The following is a 19450-nucleotide window of genomic DNA, read 5'->3' on the forward strand; positions in this document are numbered from 1 at the left end:
ATATAGTCTGTAGACAAAGTGATAAAATACCAATCGTATATATGTGCCAATCCTTGAAGTGATGCAGACACCCTTTTCTTTTTTCCCATTTGACTTTCTCTTTTATGAAATTATATGTAGTGATTAAATATATCTGTTGTCATTTTTGTTTAAGAACAGAAATCTAGGCTGGTATGTGGGTCTTGATTAAGGATGACATATATCCCATTTCCTGCAAAATGAAAACCAAAACTCAAATCTTTGTTCAGGTGTGGGTAAGTCCTTTCTCCCATTCAGTTCCACTCTCTGATACAAGGGCAGCCTCTTCCCCACAGCTTTTAAAATGGGTAACCAACAGTTCTAATGGTCACTGAAAATTTGCCATTGCAGTAGCTGCATGTGCTTTTAACAGACATTCCCAGAGCTCATGGTACATCTCACTATATAAGTGGCTTTTGGGAAGAAAAAAACATTTTTAGTAGGTTTGGATAAACACCAACGTTGAACTTCTGAACCCTTCGGGGCGTGCCCATCACTAGCCCATGTTTGCTTGACAATGGTCACCAAACTGTAAGAATAATCAGTAATAAAGATACACAGTTTATAGCCCAGTGTAATGCCAGATGACCAGCTCCTATATTCCAAATGTAATTCTAAACTGTGTAGCTTTCCTTGTACTGCATTTGTTTTCATTTCCATAGCAAAGCTTTTATTTTTGGCTACTACTTTTATCCTCAGTTATCTAATGTATTTGCTCAAAAATGCAAAACACCTGGTAGGTCTTGTTTTAAGCAAAAGTCCTGATCCTGCAAACACGTCTGCATGTGCGCACTTTACTGATGTGAATAACAGCCACATTGACTTCAGTGGGACTACTCACCACACCCTGCCTGAGTGTGTGATTGCAGGGTCACTGTCAAAGGTGGCCTGATCCTGTAATTTGTTGCGCAATTGTAATTTGTAGAGCAATTTTCTGAACAAGTGCACAAGGAATTGAAGAATCGGGGCCTGTGACTGTCAGCTGTTTGGGACAAGGAATATTACTCCTGGGTAATTTCTGTGCCGCTGCACAATGCAGAATTTGCACATAAGTTAATATTCTGGGCATAATTTCCTTTCCCCTTCCCCCCTGAAATGGGCTGGAGAGCTGCTGGTCGCAACTAGTGGCCCAGCTCACGAATAGAAGACATTGCCAAGGGCATGGGGAGGGAGCTGGACAGTTTCAGGCAGCTGCAGTTCCTGGCACATCCTGAAAGAAGGAGGCGGCGTGCAGGAAATTCCACACAAGCCTGGGACCCAGCATCAGGCTGTTTCTCCCTCTCGATCCCTGGGCTCTGGGGGGAGGGGAGTGCAAATATCTGGGTGGGGGCACGTGCCCTGTGGCTGGGGCCTGGGGGGTAGGGGTGCAAGGGTCTGGTCTGGGGGGTGCCCCTCTGCTGGGCTCTGTGGGGGGGAAGGGATTTGGGTGTTTGCCCCATGGCTGGACTCAGGAAGGGAGCAGAGAAATAGGAACTGGGTTGTTGAAGTGGTTTCTTTAACTCCCTACTCCTGGGAGAATTTTTTCTGTCTGTATTGTTAGACATAGTTGCTGACAGGTATTTTGAAATAAATTACCAAAATAATTGAAACTGGCATGATTGGAAACTGGAATGTTGTTTTGACAAATAAAATATGCAGAATTTAAAAATATTGTGCTCAGAATTTTTTATTTTTTGGCCCAGAATTTAATTTTTTGGCATAGTGTGTACACATACCCACACCCACACACAAATATAATGTGGTTCTGTCCTGATTCCAGCCAATATGTACTACTAAAGTACAAATTCCAAATAATAATTTGGAACATCAAGTAATAAGGAAACATTTCTATATTTTATAATTATTATATTAAATATATACAGTAATTAAACATTTACTAAAGCAGCAAGGTTAGACATACCGTACTAATCACATGACTAGATCCATCACACATCCAGTCTCCTAAAAATCTTCAGTACGGTTAGTTGTTAGCGAAAAATTATGCGTGAAATCTTGGCCCCAATGAAGTCAATGGGAGTTTTGCCATTGATTCCAGTGAGACCAAATTTTGATTCTCCATGGCCCGTCACGTTGACCAATCATTTACACTTATTTAAAGTACATCTCAGATTTTCCAATTAGATACTTTTCTGAACTTTATGGGGGAGGAAAAATCTGTCTATATGATATGTCCCAAGTTTGTGTAAAGTTATTTTTTTATCGCTAAGTTATAAATCCCTGAAAATAAGGGTTTACAGTGGAAACAAACATTTGTTCTAGGATGACTGATGCTGCTAATATTGTATCGGTATGAATATATTATATTTATACATATAGTATCTAAATATGTTAATTAAGCTAAACTAAACCAGGAATTATGCATTTGTGATAATTTAGGTGTCTAAATCTTGCCTCTCTCCCCCTTTGTTCAGCTACATCCACTAGAGGACACCTTAAGGATATATTGTACACAAAGTAAGAGCAGAATTAGTGTCTTGTTATACAAGGGAAACATGTATTTTTGTATTTTGGAACATGTAAAAAATTTAAACTTATATGTTTTTATTTGAACCTCTGCAGGAAACTGTTTGAAAGACAGAATCGGTGTCTGCTATTAGTATGAACGAGTTGAGGCAGAACATCACTGAGCTGCCTTCTCTTTAGCAATCCATTACTGGATGTGAATGTTCATTTAATAAGTTCCCATGTCTTCAGTAGCAGTAAGGGATATGTTGTGATGCCACAGGTCACAAGTTTATATTCAGCACTTATCAGGGAATGGCTGTGACGTCATAGCTTTTTTTCCCTGTCTCTGACTACTGAGATCCTTGTTGTTAAAAATGTTACATTTGGAAGAGTGCTCAGCTGTCAAGCAATAAGCAGGTACTGTGTTCTCTTCCATGCAGTTCTGCCAATGCATATTGATTCTCACCTCCTGCTGCACTCTTGCTATCTGGATTCTGCATCTACATGGACCAGATACTGCCAATTGTGATGTATTGCTCCCAACTGTCTGCTGGTTTTGAGAAGTAGTAGGACTTGAGTTAAACCATAATATTCATTTTCATTGGTGATCTAAACTACATAGCTTTTATCTCAGTGCACAGCAAATCTTAAAAAGAAAAGGTATAAATTTGCTATACAGTACTGAACTTTCTTTTACAGATGAATTATTTATGCTTTTGCTTAAATATAACTTACTCACATGTACAATGAATGGTGCTGAAATTAGTTCCAGTTATCAAAGATATGAATGACACAATGGGTTCTTATGTGCTGTGTTTGGAGAATCTGAGAAACACTGGTACTGAGTACACTATTCTGTTTTTTCAAATGTTTCCTGGATTTCTGTTAGCTTTCAGTCTTTCATGGGCCATTCAACACACACTACCTTGGATGACTATTTTGAGCTGCCATATGCCAATCAAAATGAAGTGGATGCTTTCTAGCAAGCAGAGAAAATAAGCTTTCTTTATTTGGAATTGGCTGCATTTTCTGTGGAAAACATTCTTGCATTTCCTTTAATTCCTAACCCTGTTTTGGCCTTTAGCTATAGGAGGCAAAGGGAGAGTGAGGGGAATGAGTGGCTGATAAAACAAAGGGGGGGGCCCAAATAAAGCCAATACAGTGAGCTATGAACCATAAGTAGAAACTATTATTTAAGCCTGGGCAATATGAATGTTTTTGTGCTAAAGAAGGAAAGTCAACTCTTCTAAAACCTGCCCTCTGCAATGGCTTCTGAAGCTGTATTCACATTACATAAAATTAATTTTTCTTCTGATTTAGTCAAATAACCACTATCATGATTAACAGCTGGTTCTTCTTTGAGTGATTGCTCATACCAATTCCAGTTAGTTGTGTGTGCACACTGCGTGCACGGAAGTCAGAAACCTTTTCCGCTAGCAGCTACCCATTGGGCCGACTGGGGAGCTCCCTGGAGTGGCGCCGATATGGCGTTCTATATAAGACCCTGCCGGCCCAACCCCCCTTCAGTTCCTTCTTACCGCCCATGGTGGTTGTTGGAACAGTGGTCTCTTGTTTTCTCAAGTGCTCCACTAATCCCTAGCCTATCTTAATTGTTACCATTGTAGTTAATTGTTAATAGTTAGCGTTAAGTGTTTTCTCTGTAGTGTTAAGTGTAGTTTAGTAGTTGAGGGCAGTTTCACACTCAACAACTGCCCTGCAGGGCTCTGGGACATGCCCTCCCAGGGCTTCGAGCCTTGAACATCTTGCAACAAGCCCATGCCTATGGATGATCCCAATGACTCCTGCCTTAGGTGTCTGGGGGAGGGCCATCAGGCTGACAAGTGTAAAATCTGTAAAGCATTCAAGCCCCGGACAAGAAAAGAGAGGGAAATTCGACTCAAGCATCTCCTCATGGAGTCTGCATTGCGGCCCTCTCAAGACGTGGGCCTGAGCACCTCAGTGCGCAGTGCTCCCCCAGCGGTACCGATTACTGTGCCACAGAAGATCCCCCGTCCACCTCATGACAGTGATTGTTTGGCATATAAGCTTTGTAATGAAAGTATTGATGTGTATTTGCATTTAATATTGACATGACAAGAGCAGTATTTTGTGGTACAACAATTACAAAATGTATTTGAATAGTGACCTAGAGAAAGCCAGTTGGCATGAGTAGCTGCCTGTATTTAGAAATCTCATTAGCATAGGACTTAACAAATATGCACCAACAGTACAAAACTGACTTCTTTATGTAAAGTTTCCTTAAGTAGTTGTGTGTAGCATTTTCTTTTTCATTAAGAATGATAATTTTGTTATATTACATTGTCTAATTTATTAGAGGTGTGTGAGGGAAATTCTACTACACTTTTAGTAGAGCTGTGAGGATCTCATATTTGCCTCTTGCTTTTCCAAGTATACACCAAAGTTCCCACCCCTGCCAAGGGCTCATCATGCTTATGACAGGCTAAGTGGAACTCTTCCCTCTAAAACACACAACTGCTGCTCCTTAATCTTCTACAGTGGCTCATATTCTGAGACTAAATTGAGCTGTGAAGCATCACTAGGCTCACCTAGCCTTTGTGATCTTCCACCTACATTCCTCCAAAACAATTTGTTCTCCCCTGTCCTTTCCCAGAACATAATCTTCCTTGTTGGCTGTACCCCTCTGTAATGGCTCAGTGCGGAGGCCATCCCACTCTGGGTCCTCAGGAGGCCATCCCGCCTCACTACGACACTGATACGTTGGCCGCTGTGCGGAATGAAGTGATCTCTTCTCGCATGTGGGGCCCAGGCCTGTGCTCAGGCTGGGTGGGAACCAAACAGTCAATGGGTCCCAGCCCGCGATCAAGGTGGGACAGCAAAGAGTCTGAGACTCAGGCCTGTGTGCAGGCTGAGCAGCAAATAAACAGTCAATTAGCCCAGGTCCTGGATCAAGGCAGGGCAACAAAGAGTCTGAGGCTCGGGCTTCTAGCCTGTGGAAGGGGAGACTGCCACCCCTGGGCTGGGGTAGCAGGGGGACGCAGGGCCACCCACTCCACTGCGTCCCGGACCAGGACCTTTGTCACTGGGTCAGCAGTGGTCCGGGCCAGTCATCTTCTCCCTCTGGGGTCAGATCCGACAGCGATCTGGGCTAGTTGTCTGCTTCCTCCAGGTCTGAGTCTGGTGGCCCAGGCCAGTCCCTCAGCACCCTCTGTCCTTTCCCAGCTCAGGAGGCATCTGCTCTCTCCAGTGGTTGCCTCCCTACTGAGCTTTCTGGGCCGCCTTTTGTACTTCCTGTCCTTCCCACCCACTTCCTGAGGGAGGGGCAACTAGGCCCTGCCTCCACCCACCAGGGCTTAGTGCGCGGGCCCTCCCACTCCGGGTCCTTAGGAGGCCACCTTGCCTCACTTCACCCTCCTTCAGCAAAGTTCTGGAGGGCAATTCCCTGACCGGACTTGCTGCTATTTTGGAGCCAATCAGATCCCAAGGTTCCTGGTTTAATCTCCCTCTGATGTTACACAGCATTCCCTGCCAGGGTTAATTGTATGCCATGTTAATGACACAAAGAAGGACTGCTATTGGAAATGAAATCCCAGCCTCCTGCCTGGCAGTTAGACGCATCGTTATGGAAGCCACAAATCTCTCTCTTGATCCCCCTCCCATAGAAGTCAATGGGAATTCTGCTATTGATTTAAATTAAAATCAGATTGTGCCCCTGGTGTGGCCTTATAATATGCATTGGAGAACATTGATATTTGTTCTATTTTTGCTTTGGGATATATTGTAGTTACTGCTAGTTTTATCGCATCAAGGCAGAGGTCATAGCTTTGGATATCAGTTTTACAAATAATGGGATTTAAATTGTGTAACAAGTGGGCAATGCTATTGCTCCTGTTGGGACATACTTATTATGAGGAAGACTAATTCAACACACACAGAGACAACTGCTAAGCATCTGAAGGGTCAAATGTTGTTTCTTTAAATAAAGACTGGTGCATTTTTGTTTTGTTTTGTCAAAATTTTTGATTGATGAACACAGAAATCCTTTTCTCCCTCTGGAGCAGTGACTCTCAGCCTTTCCAGACTACTTTACCTCTTTCAGGAGTCTGATTTGTCTTGCGTACCCCAAGTTTCACCTCACTTAAAAACTAATTGCTTACAAAATCAGACATAAAAATACAAAAGTGTCACAACACACTGTTACTGAAACGTTACTTACTTTTTCATTTTTACCGTATAATTATAAAATCAATAGAAATAGAAATATTGTACTTACATTTCAGTGTACAGTATATAGAGCGGTATAAACAAGTCATTCTATGAAATTTCTGTTCATACTGACTTTGCTAGTGCATTTTATGTGGCCTGTTGTAAAACTAGGCAAATATGTAGATGAGTTGATATACCCACTGGGAGACCTCTGCGTATCCCCTCGGTTACGTGTACCTCTGGGTTGAGAACCATGGCTCTGGTGTATTTCAGTAATATGTTGCTATTAAAAACAAACAGAATTTGGATTTTAAAAGACAAGAAATGAGTCAGACTTAAATACATAGCATAACAAAATATCCCCATTTAGAAAAACCACAAAAAAATCTTCAAAAGAAAGACTTGAAGTTAGGCTCTTTTATCAAACATCAGAGGGATAAGCTTGTGTTTTTAGAATCTAATTGAAAGGGATTTTCCAAAGGGACGCTAGAGATTAAAATGTCCAACCTGAACTTTCAAGCACTTCTACCTGAGGTGTAAAATGTGTTGTTTTTTTAAAAATCTGCACATGAAAGGGTGCTAGTTGTTAAATTATTGTGTATTACATTACTCCTGCCATACTTAAGACATGATATTTTGATGATAAACCTTGATTTTCTTGATTTCATATCTCACACATTTGAAATTGCAGCCAGTTGCATACAAGTCATGAGAGTAGTTTAGAATGTTCCCCCCTCCCTTTTTTTTTTTTTGAATACCAAAGCTGATTTTTCAGAAATTAAGGTGTCTTTTAATTTTAGACAGTGCAATGAAAAAGTTTTAATTTTATTTTAAGATGTGCTGCCTCCCCCAATTTTTAGAGGGGATAAACCACCACACACTTAAAATAAATGCCACTCAGAGTTATTTGGTAGCACTAGGCTGTATCTTTTTTCTTAATTCAAAAAGTGCTATATTTCATGAAGCAAATTGACCAGTCTCACATGGCAATATTAAATTTCATAAACACATATTTGAATGATGGGTAGCAATGTAACAATGCTTTACGAGGTGCTAGAAATGTTTCATTACATACTCGAAGAAAGAAACAAAGAATTTCCACTCACTTTTTAGCTTGCTGGAGCTTTACTTTAGAATCAAAGGATAACTGATGTTTAAGATATTCAGAAAACAGAACAGATTTCCCTCTACACACAGCCCTACCTATTGAGGGTTAATGTCGATCTGGTTATACCATTGCTATTCCAGGCCTGGGTCCAGAGCCCAAAAATTTCACTGCACGATATTGAGAACTCTCCTCCAGCCCCTCTCTATGACCGTGTTAATCACCTCATTAGGTCATGTCTGCATTTAGTTTGCGAGCTCCTCAGGGTAGGGATAATTTCTTTTTAACTGTATTGTGAGGGGCCTCGCTGGACTCTGGGGCACTGTAAAATAATAGGAATGCATGGGCAGGTCAATTGATTTCTACTAGTGTGTATATGTAAAATGTCAGTGTTCATTTTAAAAATATTTACTGCACATTTATGTGTCACAGTACAGTTTTTAGACCCTGTTTCAACCTCTCTTCAACAGACCCATAATTGTCCTTAATTGATCCCAAATAAAGGTTTTGCAATGGACTTGGTTGAGGTTACCAAACTTGTTTTTAATTGTGACCTATTTGCTGTTTGGTCTTCAGATGTGAAAGGCTTAGAGCAGTAGTTTATTTCCTCACCCAGGCTCCAATAGAGGAGGTGTTTTGGCACATGATTGTGACCCTATTGTTTAGTGCGTATGGTCAAGTAGGGTTAGCAAACATGTTTGTCCAGACCCTCAACTCCTCTAAACTGTTCAGTTTACACGAGCTGATGATCTGGCTAACTGGAATTTAAAACTGTGTAATTTTTCATTACGTTGCCACTGGGCTATATTTCAAGTCCAGATCTAATTTGAATAATGAATAAATACAAAGGGCACCACCTTACTCAGCAGACTACATTGTTTATGTTCAGTCATAACTTTAACTCCACATTTTTGTGACTTCAGTCACAGAAATAAAGTTTTACTAGTCTCTATTCCTCTTAACACTACAGAAACAGTAGAGTTGAGAGAGTTTGAGCTAGATTCTCTATCCTGTACATCAGAATTGTTTACTAAATTCCAGTGGAAGTGCCATGTTTTGTCTTCACTTACTCATGTGTTAGCAATTGCAATGCTATAGCAGAATTTGGATTGCAGAATCTATATTGCTGTGATTTCTTATTTAGACTGTGTTAATTCGAACAGTGTGCTTGGTGGTTTCCAAACACGGAGAAAGACACAATTGCTGTCCTATAGATAATACCATCTAAATACAGAAGAACAAAGGATGGCAGGATGTAATACTAAAGCAAAATGATCAGTGGGTGATACGTGTCTTAATTAGTTCTTTGTTGTTTTGTGATCTGGGATTTCATTTATTTATTTATTTTGCTTTTTATTTTTTGAAGTTAAACAAAGTACATTGCCCTCTCCTAATCATTGTGATACAGGAAAACAAAACAAAACAAAACAAAAACCATTTTGACTTTCAGATCCCAGGATGAATTTTGGGGTGGTTGTTTGAGAACAGAAATATTTTTAAGCTTAGCAGATTTGCCACGGAACTAATTGAGAGACAATAACTGGAACCTTGTGATCTGTAGTCCTTTCTCAGAGTAGAACCATACTTCAAAGTGAGACATAACTATAAACTAAATTTATGAGCTGTTGGTTATAAAATTCTAGGTTGAAAGTGTAATTTTGGTATTAGAACTTCCTTTGATGTTAATTACAGTTTGTATGATTTTTATTTTTACTATATCAGTTTCAACTAGTCATCAGGTAATCTAATTTTATACATCAGTACTTCCTGGTTCACTGACTATATCCTAGAATATAAATACCAGACATCGCATTGCAACCCATGGTATTTATGATACCACAGAATAATATATTTTGAGATACCTTCTATTTAAAAAGTAATCCTGCAACAAAATCAGCAGGTAGTGCTTTCTAGCACTGTTCCGAGAAGCATGCTGGCCTTGTGTTTAAGGAATTGGGGTGGGAACAGGGGATCTGGATTCAATTCCTCGTTCTGTCACTGATTCCTTGAGTATCTTTATGTAGCATTTGAGAGGTGTGATTGCAGCACATGCAGGTGTACCTGAGCTAGGTTGAGTAACAGTAATAGTGAAGCCACTCAAATATGTAACCAGGATTCTGAACAGGCACGACTAGTGCATGCAGCCACCTGTGTTTCCACAGTTTCACTGCTGTCATCACTTGAGCAGGTATGTCTACATGTGCTGCAGTCATATCTCCTGAATGCAGGGTAGACATACCACCTGTGTGACCGTGGGGCTCTCACTTTATCTCTGTGGGTCTTGGTTTCCCATCTGTAAAACAGGGACAATAATCCTTTCTTCATTAAAGTGAGGTTAATTGGCTTCTGATGCACAAGAGGTCAGACTAGATGATCATAATGGTCCTTTCTGGCTTTAAATATATCACTCTAACTCTGAAAACTGCAAGAGAAAATAGAACTCTTGCCTAACCCTATGCTGGTCCCCACTACTGTAGTTGCTGAGTAACTTCATCAAGCCTTGTTATTGTGAGTTTAAAGGGATACTGTCCATTTAAAAATTCAAATTTTAATAATGGATTTTCAAAATCTATTCAGCTTGAACCTGAAGTGGTTTGTTTAGGTGGTAAATGTTCCCATGCTGGTATTTGAAATGGATCCAAAGAGCACGATCAGACCCATTAAGCATGGCTGGGAGGAGCACTCCTGTAGTGCTAAGTCCCTCAGGCTGAGCTCCTAGTGCAGAGGATCTACTGACCTTGCTGCATCTGGATTCTGTATTTCAAAGGAGAGGAAGTGAGTCCAGTCCCTGTTGACCTTGCTGAGGGTGGGCATGGAGCATTTGAAAGTGAAGAGCAGTGCCAGGTGCCTGGAGGCCCCCGTCTTCACAGTGTGTGTATGTGAAGTTGAACACCCAGCATACACATCCTTCTTCCCTCTCCCACCTGACTGTGTAAAGGAACATACAGGTCGTAGCCTCAGCCCCTGTCGCAGGAGATGAAGGCTGCCCTAATGTTTGTGTACTCCACCTGCACCCCACAGGGCAACTTATCTTTCTTAGTAAGATGCTTTGAGCATGAAGACCCATGTGTGGTGTTAAGGGAAGTCAGTGCATGAGGGGACAGCACCACGCATGGGTTGTGACGTGGAAGGCCTTTGTGTAGTGTTGGGATGGGAAGGGTTCCAAAAGGATGGTGTTAGTAAAGTGGTGGTAATGTCTGTGAGATATGGGCAGAGTTAGCATTGTGTATGAGTTGGGTGAGGAGTGTTCATTTAAGAGGATGGACTGAGGAGTCAGGTGACGTATGGGTTTGCTGTCTGAGTGGGGAGGCAGTTGTCAAACATAGTGTAGTATGGCTCAAATTTTGACAATAAACGAATAGGTGAAGTATAGTTTGAAAACAGTGATCCCACTCTCCATAAAATGAGATTAAAAATCTGATTAAATTTAATCATATGCACATAGATTGGAGGTAAAAGTAGCAAAGAGTCCTGTGCCACTTTATAGACTAACAGACCTTTTGGAGCATGAGCTTTCGTGGGTGAATACCCACTTCTTTGGATTGGAGGTGTTTCCCTCCTCAGTTATGCTTCTTTGAGTGCTTTCTCATGTCAATTTCATTCTCGTGTGCCCACGTGCGTGGTTGCTGGAAATTTTTGCCTTAGCAGTAACCGTAGAGCCAGCTCTGGCTCCCCCTTGAGTGCCACATTCATGTGTTGGTATATCAGGTGCTGCTGGCCCTACACTCTCTCTGTTCCTTCTTACATCCCGTGGTGGTTAGTCAGAGCACATTTCCTTGAATAGCAAGAGCTATCAATTTCACCTCTTCTGAATTCAAGCCTTAGGGCCTTGTAAATAGTTTATAGTAGTTAGTGTTAAATAGTTAAGTGTAGTTACGAGTTAGAAGTTAGAGTCCCAGTGGGGACTTTGCCCCAGGTGGGGCATGCCCCGGTCTCCAGGGTTTAAGCTCTGCACGGACTGAAACAGGCCTATTCCTGTTAGTGACCCCCCACAGTAGCTGCCTCAAGTACTTGGGGGAATCACATGTGAAAGACAAGTGTTGTATTTGTAAAAATTTTTGACTCAGGACTCAGAAATAGTGGGATATTAGTTTCCGGCTCTCCTCATGGAGGCTACCCTTTGTCCAGCTTCCAAGCCGGACCGCCAAGACTAGCCTAATATCTCAGCCTCGTGTGCAGTGCACCCCTGGCAATGGTGCTCAGAAAGAAAATGAAGAAACGCGGCTCCTTGGCACCGGGCAAGGAAGATCATTGGGTTTCGGGCAAAGGACTCACTTTGGGCCACCTTTCCACTCCAGAGCCATGTAGACATGCCTCCCAGTCAGGGCCCTTAGCTGCTTAAAGGATCCACTGCCAACTCCTGGGAACGGCAGGGCACCCAAACTTCTGGCGGCATCAATGCCTTTCCAAGTTTCCCTGGTGCCGAGAGAGCAGAGGCCTGCGCCCGTGACACAGGCACCCTGTGTGCCGCAGGAAGCAGCAAAGGCTCCCTCTGAGGGAAAGCCAACCGCTAAAATCCCTTCAGGGGGCAGGTGAGTGCCACTGATCCCCTGAGACAAGGCAGCACTCTCCATCTCCCTTCCACAGATCTCTGGCGTCACAGCCCAGATCCTCTGGGGCTCGCCCCTGGTCACCAGCATCACGATCCCCACCATCTTGATGTGGATCGCCTTGGGGGAGGCACCAGTCTCCATTCCACTGGCACTCCCAACAGTTGTCCTCTTGGTGCAGATTTCGGTCATCTGCCCTGTGGGAGCACTCCCCGTTGCAATTCCGCTCCCTCCTACCCCCTCGATACCGGCACCAATCCTCCCACTCCAAACAGAAGTCTCTGGTGGCGACGATCAGCAGGCAGACAGGCATCAATGGCTCTGTTGTGGTCACCAGCAGGGGATTCCTCCGGGATGGAAGGGCAGTTCAGACCCTCGCCAAGACCCTACCAGTGCAAATGGGCCACATCGACGTCTGTAGTGCTGGGTTGGCAGCATGGCCAGCGCAGTGGCCTTATCGGAGGAGGTGGGACATGCCAGTGATAACAATGTCCCTTTTGCACTGCTCATCTGCCACTCGGTGCCTGAGACCTGCTCAGAGGTCGGAGTAGAGGAGACAATGCCCACCCCAAAAAACTCTTCCCAGGGATGATGCCCTGGAGCCTACCCCGGCAGTACATTCGTCCTCAGCCCTGGACGAGGTGGTCGCGGGACCCTCAAGGGCCAGCTGGCCAGATGATTTTAAGGAACACCAGGCCCTGCTTTGACGGCTGGGCGAGAACTTGGGCCTAGAGGTGGAGGAGATGGCCAAGCAGTTGGACACCTTGTTCAATGTGTCTCAGCCTCTACCCTGGCACATGTTGCACTGTGATAGAATAATAGAATATCAGGGTTGGAAGGCACCTCAGGAGGTCACCTAGTCCAAACCTCTGCTCAAAGCAGGACCAACCCCAACTACATCATCCCAGCTTGGGCTTTGTCAGGCCACGCCTTTAAAACCTCTAAGGATGGAGATTCTACCATCTCCCTAGGTAACCCAGTCCAGTGCTTCACCATGCTCCTAGTGAAATAGTTTTTCCTAATATCCAGCGTAGACCACACTGCAACTTGAGACCATTGCTCCTTGTTCTGTTATCTACCACCACTGAGAACCTCCATCCTCTTTGGAACCCCCCTTCAGGTAGTTGAAGGCTGCTATCAAATCTCTCCTCACTCATCTCTTCTGCAGACTAAATAAGCCCAGTTCCATCAGTCTCTCTTCATAAGTCATGTGCCCCAGCCTTCTAATCATTTTCCTTGCCCTCTGCTGGACTCTCTCCAATTTGTCCACATCCTTTCTGCAGTGGGAGCCCCAAAACTGGATGCAATACTCCATGTGGCCTCACCAGTGCATGAAGGGGTCCTGAAAATTGCCAAGGCCCTCTGGCAAACCCCATCCTCCCTCCTCCAAAAGGGCCGAAAAGAAGTACTTCGTCCCAGCCAAAGGGTTCAAGTACCTTTATACCCATCCACCTCCAGGCTTGCTGGTTGTCTCTGTGGCCAACGAAAAGGACAAGCAGGGACACAGTAGTTCAATTCCCAAAAATAAAGAGGCCAAAAGACTGGACCTTTCTGGGAGGAAAAATTTATTCAGTAGCTAGCTTGCAGTTTGGGGTGGCGAACCATCAGGCCCTCTTGGGCAGGTACAATTTTGACTTATGGGACTCCTTCCGTAAGTTCAAGGAGTCTTTCCCTCAGGCTCTGGCACGAGAATTCAACACCCTAGTGGAGGAAGGCACCGTGGCGGCTGGGTGTTGTCTCCAGATGGAATGGGACGCAGCAGACTCGAGGCAGCAGACTCGGTCACGTCAGCAGTAGTCATGAGGCGCAGCTCCTGGCTTCAGATCGCTGGCCTGTCCCACAAGATGCAGACCTCTATCCAGGACCTCCCTTTCGATGGGAATGGTCTCTTTTCAGAACAGATAGATGCGAGACCGCATGGGTAAAAGGGATCGGGCCACCCTTTGCCCCCTGGGCATCCAAATGCCACAGTCTCCACGGAAGCAGTTCCGGCTGCCCCCTTGGCAGCCTAGTCAGGGACCTTCAAGGAGAAAGGATAGAGTCACGAGCTTTAGTCATCTCTGCCCTTCCTCCTACCACTCACCCATGCAGCCCAGCCCAGAGAAGCATCCTGGGGGCAGGAAGCACTCTTTTTTTTTTTTTTTAAATTTACATTGCTTCTATTGCATTTACAGTGTGGATGAGAAGTCTCTGTGGTGCAGTCAGAGGAAACAATGCCAGTCAGAGGCTGTGTCTCCAGAAGAGTTTGCCTCAATTCACAGCTGGCCGCCTTCCACAAGCCTTATTTTCTCTGTGAGTTACAGATGGCTTGTAACTAAGGCTGTGAGTTTGTCACTGATTCTGTGACTTCAGCAGCAGCCGGTGTGGCTGGCCCAGGGGCCACCTGAGCAGCTCTGGCAGCCCCTGGGCCAGCCACACCAACTGCTGCTGCTGCTGCTTCAACAGTGGGAGTTTGAGTGTGGGAGGGGGCTCAGTGTTGGGACACAAGGCTGGTGCAAAGGTTGGACCCCTTTGCACCAGCGGGGATCTTGGGCTGCTCCCCCGAGAGCACCCACGCCGCCCCTCCCCCCAGAGCATCTGCAGTACCTCTGGGCAATCTCCCCCCTCAAGATTTAGTCAGGGATATGTAGTACAGTACATGAAAAGGAGCTCGGATAACAACCTTGAGTACTCCATTCTGTGCAACTTTACACGGCGAAAACTGAAGGACGACTTTGAGAACTTGCAGAAAGAAAAGCTCCTTAAAACAGCTGAATCACGCAAGAGCCTCAGGATATGCAAGCAGGAATTGGCGTAGTATAGATTGAGCATAACAGCATTGAAGAACAAGGGTAGAGAGACAGTAATTGACAGAGCAGGGATGGAGGAGGTCTGCAAGGACTTCTATACAGAACTGTTCAAATCAAGAATCAACGTCCCTCTCCCAACGCTCCAAGAATCAGAAGAACGTGTCCCCCCAATAATCATCAGCGAAGTCCGAAGCGCACCAGGTGAAAAAGGGAAAAGCTCCAGGCAAAGATGGAATAACGTTGGAAATGATTTCCACAGGAGGCAAAAAACTTTAAGATTCAGTTGATATCTCGAAGAAGGAAAAATACCATCAAGCTGCAAGAAGTTGAATACCATCTTGCTGTACAAGAAGGGGATCAAGAAAATCTTAAGAACTATCACCCTATATGTCTGCTCTCTCATATCTATAAACTCTTTACACAGGTGATAACGAACCAACTCTCGCAGAGTCTGGATGAACAACAGCCAAGAGAGCAGGCAGGGTTTCGAAGAAATTTCAGCATGTTCGACCATATATTTACCCTTAGCCAGCTCCTGGAAAGCGCGAGAGAATACAAACTCCCGCTGTGCATTGCTTTCGTTGACTTATGAAAAGGCCTTTGATAGCATCGAGTTCAACACAATATTAAAGGTGCTCGCAGGGCAAGGCATTAACACGCAGTACATCAGTTTGTTGATGGAAGTGAATACTGGATGTACAACAGAAATTACTCTCCTCGAAACTCCCCTCCGCATCCCAATCAAAAAAAGCGTAAAGCAAGGAGATACGATTTCACCAAAACTATTTACCGCCTGCCTTGAAATGGTTATGAACAAGATCAATTGGAGAAGTGGTGTTAATATAAACGGAGAACAATTATCTCATCTCAGATTCGCAGATGACATCGTACTAATTGCTGAAACCACAAACCAACTGCAGAGTGTACTACGAAGTCTCAACAAGAAAAGCAGTCAGGTCAGTCTGAAAATGAACCGCTGCAAAACGAAATACTTGCGATCAGACATCTTACGAAAAGCCTGAATAATGGTAACAAGAGAAGAAATTGAGGAAGTGGAACAGTACATAATATGCGCCAAGACATGAACGGAGAACTCTTGTGAAGGATTTGGGCAGGATGGCGTGCATTTAACTCCATCAAGGACGTCCTCAAAGCAAAAATCGACAAGACCACACGTACAAATATCTTCAATTCAACAGTGCTGCCAGCCATGCTGTATGGCAGTGAGACGTCGGCACTGACGAAGAGAGAAGAACGGCGGCTGTCGGTAGCTGAAAGGGCAATGGAACGAGCTATGTTGGGAATTTCCCTTCTGGATTGTATCCCAAATGAAATAATTAGTGAACACAGCGGTGTGAAAGATATTGTCGTGGAAAGCAGATATAATAAGATATGATGGGTGGGTCACATAGCATGGCTCACGGACAGTAAGTGGACTGCAATCATTACTGAGTGGTACCTGCAAGAACAGAGTAGACCACTTGGTTGGCCTCCAAGAAAATGGGAAGATGACATTGTTAAAAGTTTCAGATGAACGTGGAAAAGAAAGGCAAGAATGCGAGAAGAATGGCGGACGTGTTGTGATCGGCAGAGTCTTAACAGCTGAAGACCAATCGATCCAGGGGATCCAAGTGATATAGTACAAGTGATGGACAGGTCACGGGCCGTGAATTTTTGTTTACTGCCTGTGACCTGTCCATGACTTTTACTAAAAATACCTGTGACTAAAACGTAGCCTTACCTATAACTAAGGTTTTAGTCCTGCTGTCTGTAGAAAACGGGCAGCCCTACAATTTGCTTATCTATATCCATCACATTCACACTCACTCACCGTGCATCGGTTCACTCCCATATATGTTGTAGATATCCATTCTGAGTGGTTCATCTGTAGTATATTGAGGTATTAAAGAGGAGCCTGTCTTTTTTTCTTTTTATTGGTAGTCGTCGAGCTATTTAAGCAGGCTTAAGCTGTACGCAGTTGGTGGACAAAGCTGAGGCATGCTTACAAATAAAATTATTGGGCCTTCTGCAAGAGAAATATGTCCTGACACCTTTAAAGGGGTTTCTCGTTTCTTTCCTCTCTCACTTTGCTCACCAACATCTTTTAAAATACGGACCTCAGCCACAAGTCAAACATACAACCTTGGGTGTAAAGACAATGTGATATCTGTAATGGTAAGCATTATCGAGGAATGGTAAAGGTTGCAGTGGGATTTTTCCATTGATAGCCCTTATTTCTTAAATTCTAATATGAAGCTGAAACACACTGACTTGTTTTTTAAAAAGTGAAAAAATGCAAAGCTCTCTTTGAGAGGCCTATGAATTTTTAGTCATTGGCAATTGTTCCTGGAAAAAGAAATAAATCAAATCAAACACTTCACAGATTTTTCATGTTTGCTCTCACTCACTAAATTTGTTCTTCATTTAACACACAAGCTACAACAGGCACCAAAGTTCCCCTTTGAAGCCAGAAGACCATGAGTTCAAGTTTCACCTCTCCTATTGGTGGAGATAATTCTGTGCACTTTACAATCCTTGCTATTGATCAAGGCTTCAGATACCATCCCCTTGTGTTACTGATGATGTAACTGAGTACTGTATCTGAAATGTCACACGACACTTCTCACAGAGCTGAGAATCAAAGCTAAGACACTGTGGTCAAATCAAGTTTTGTCCACACAGCCGTACAGCCTCTCAGAAAGATTGGCCAAATGTGGTTGATTACATTCTCTGTTATTTGGAGCTACTCCTACATATGCAGCTCTACAAATTACTCCTGGGGGGATTCTTTGCCATTAATGTTCTGTGCAGAATTTCCCTTTTCCTGCAGAATTGATGCTACAGAGCTGCTGGCTGCCACTAGAGGCTGCTGGAGCCAGCGAAGCCCAGCTCGCAAATACAGGACACTGCCGAGAGGGAGCAGGGGGGTGGGAGCTGGAGGGTTCTGGGCAGCTGCACTTCCTGGCACGCCCTGAAGGAAGGAGGTGGCATGAAGGAAACTATGTACAAGCCCAGGATCCACCATGAGGCTGTTTCTCCCTCTGGATCCCTGGACTCTAAGGGGGAGGGTATGCAAGTGTCTGGGCTCGTGGGGGGGAGAGGGGGGGCTCGGCTGGGCTCTGGAGGAGAGAGGGTGCAGGTGTCTATCATAGGAGTGTTCCTTTGATCTGCTTATATCATGTCAGTTTATTAATACATTTGTGGCGATCAGTGTACATTACAATATGATTAGCTCTAATAAGGAGGACGACATTGGCACAGGAATTGGTTATGTTATTAACTATTGTTTAATGAATGACAAATATGACTAGACGGAGCCTGATGCTGGTGGCATGTCATATTTAATTATAATAACTTTAAAAGAGCTGAATGGCTTGGGAGATAAAATGTAGTACGGGACAAAATATCTGGGATCTTGGCTTGAATCCAAGACGATGTCCTAAATAAATGCATCACAGAACCACTACAGATCAACTCAGATTTATGTGAGTGACTTATAAGAACCCTAGAGCGAAGCCAACATTGTGATTAAATTAGCTCGTACATTTAGAAAGGATTCTCCCTTCAGGTCAGACTTCTAAGCATTGGTGGACTCATAGAGAAGTTCACATTGTTATGGATTGAAGTAAAACTTTGGTATCTAGAGTTCCATAACTTTTGATCTTTAACAAGCATGACTAATTAAAACAAAGGAAAAACATGCAAACAAATGAAAAGCTAGAAGAATTTTCGGTAGTGCTACTGTAGTGAAGGATCTGCTAATCTTCTGAATATAGCCATTTGCAATTTGATGTATTTTATTGATGCAGGGTTGAAATTTAGCCTTCATGTTCTCAGACCTAATGTAATATCTGGTTTACTCTTAAAGGGTAATGAATAATGAGCTGTTCTATAATAACATGAAGATTAGTTGTCAAAAAAGGAAAATTTGAAGGCACTTAGTATATATTTACCCCGCTGCAGTGTGCACAGATGTAGCATTCATGTGTGCAAATATGTCCAATTATTATCCAGTGATATTAATTTAAAAATTTTATCCTACCTGTCTTTTTAATAACAATTTTAAAATGGGATTTTAGAATAAGGAGGTAACTATCAGGCTAAACAAATCTATATTTATAGGTATAGATAATAAAATACAATGTTAATTCTATTTTTCAACTGAATTGTGTGTGTGTTTCATTAAATTTTGATTTTAAATGAGACAGGAAAACATTTATTCAGTGCAGTAAAAAAAATGGTCTAATTTGACAAGGAATAGAATATACTGCATATTCTAGGAATTTGACACACAGCAGAGTTCTTGCAAAGAGATATTGAGGAACATTAAGAAAAATCAATGGGCTAAAGTAACTCTA

At 43.3% G+C, this 19450-nt stretch overlaps 1 protein-coding gene across 2 annotated transcripts in view; it reads left to right on the forward strand.

Moving 5' to 3' along the window:
* SRBD1 (S1 RNA binding domain 1) overlaps nt 1-19450 on the forward strand; it is a 249577-nt gene that overhangs the window by 196351 nt on the left and 33776 nt on the right. The gene's annotated exons all lie outside the window — the stretch shown is intronic.

Source organism: Gopherus flavomarginatus, chromosome 4, assembly GCF_025201925.1.
Source record: "Gopherus flavomarginatus isolate rGopFla2 chromosome 4, rGopFla2.mat.asm, whole genome shotgun sequence".
Taxonomy (NCBI): Eukaryota; Metazoa; Chordata; order Testudines; family Testudinidae; genus Gopherus; species Gopherus flavomarginatus.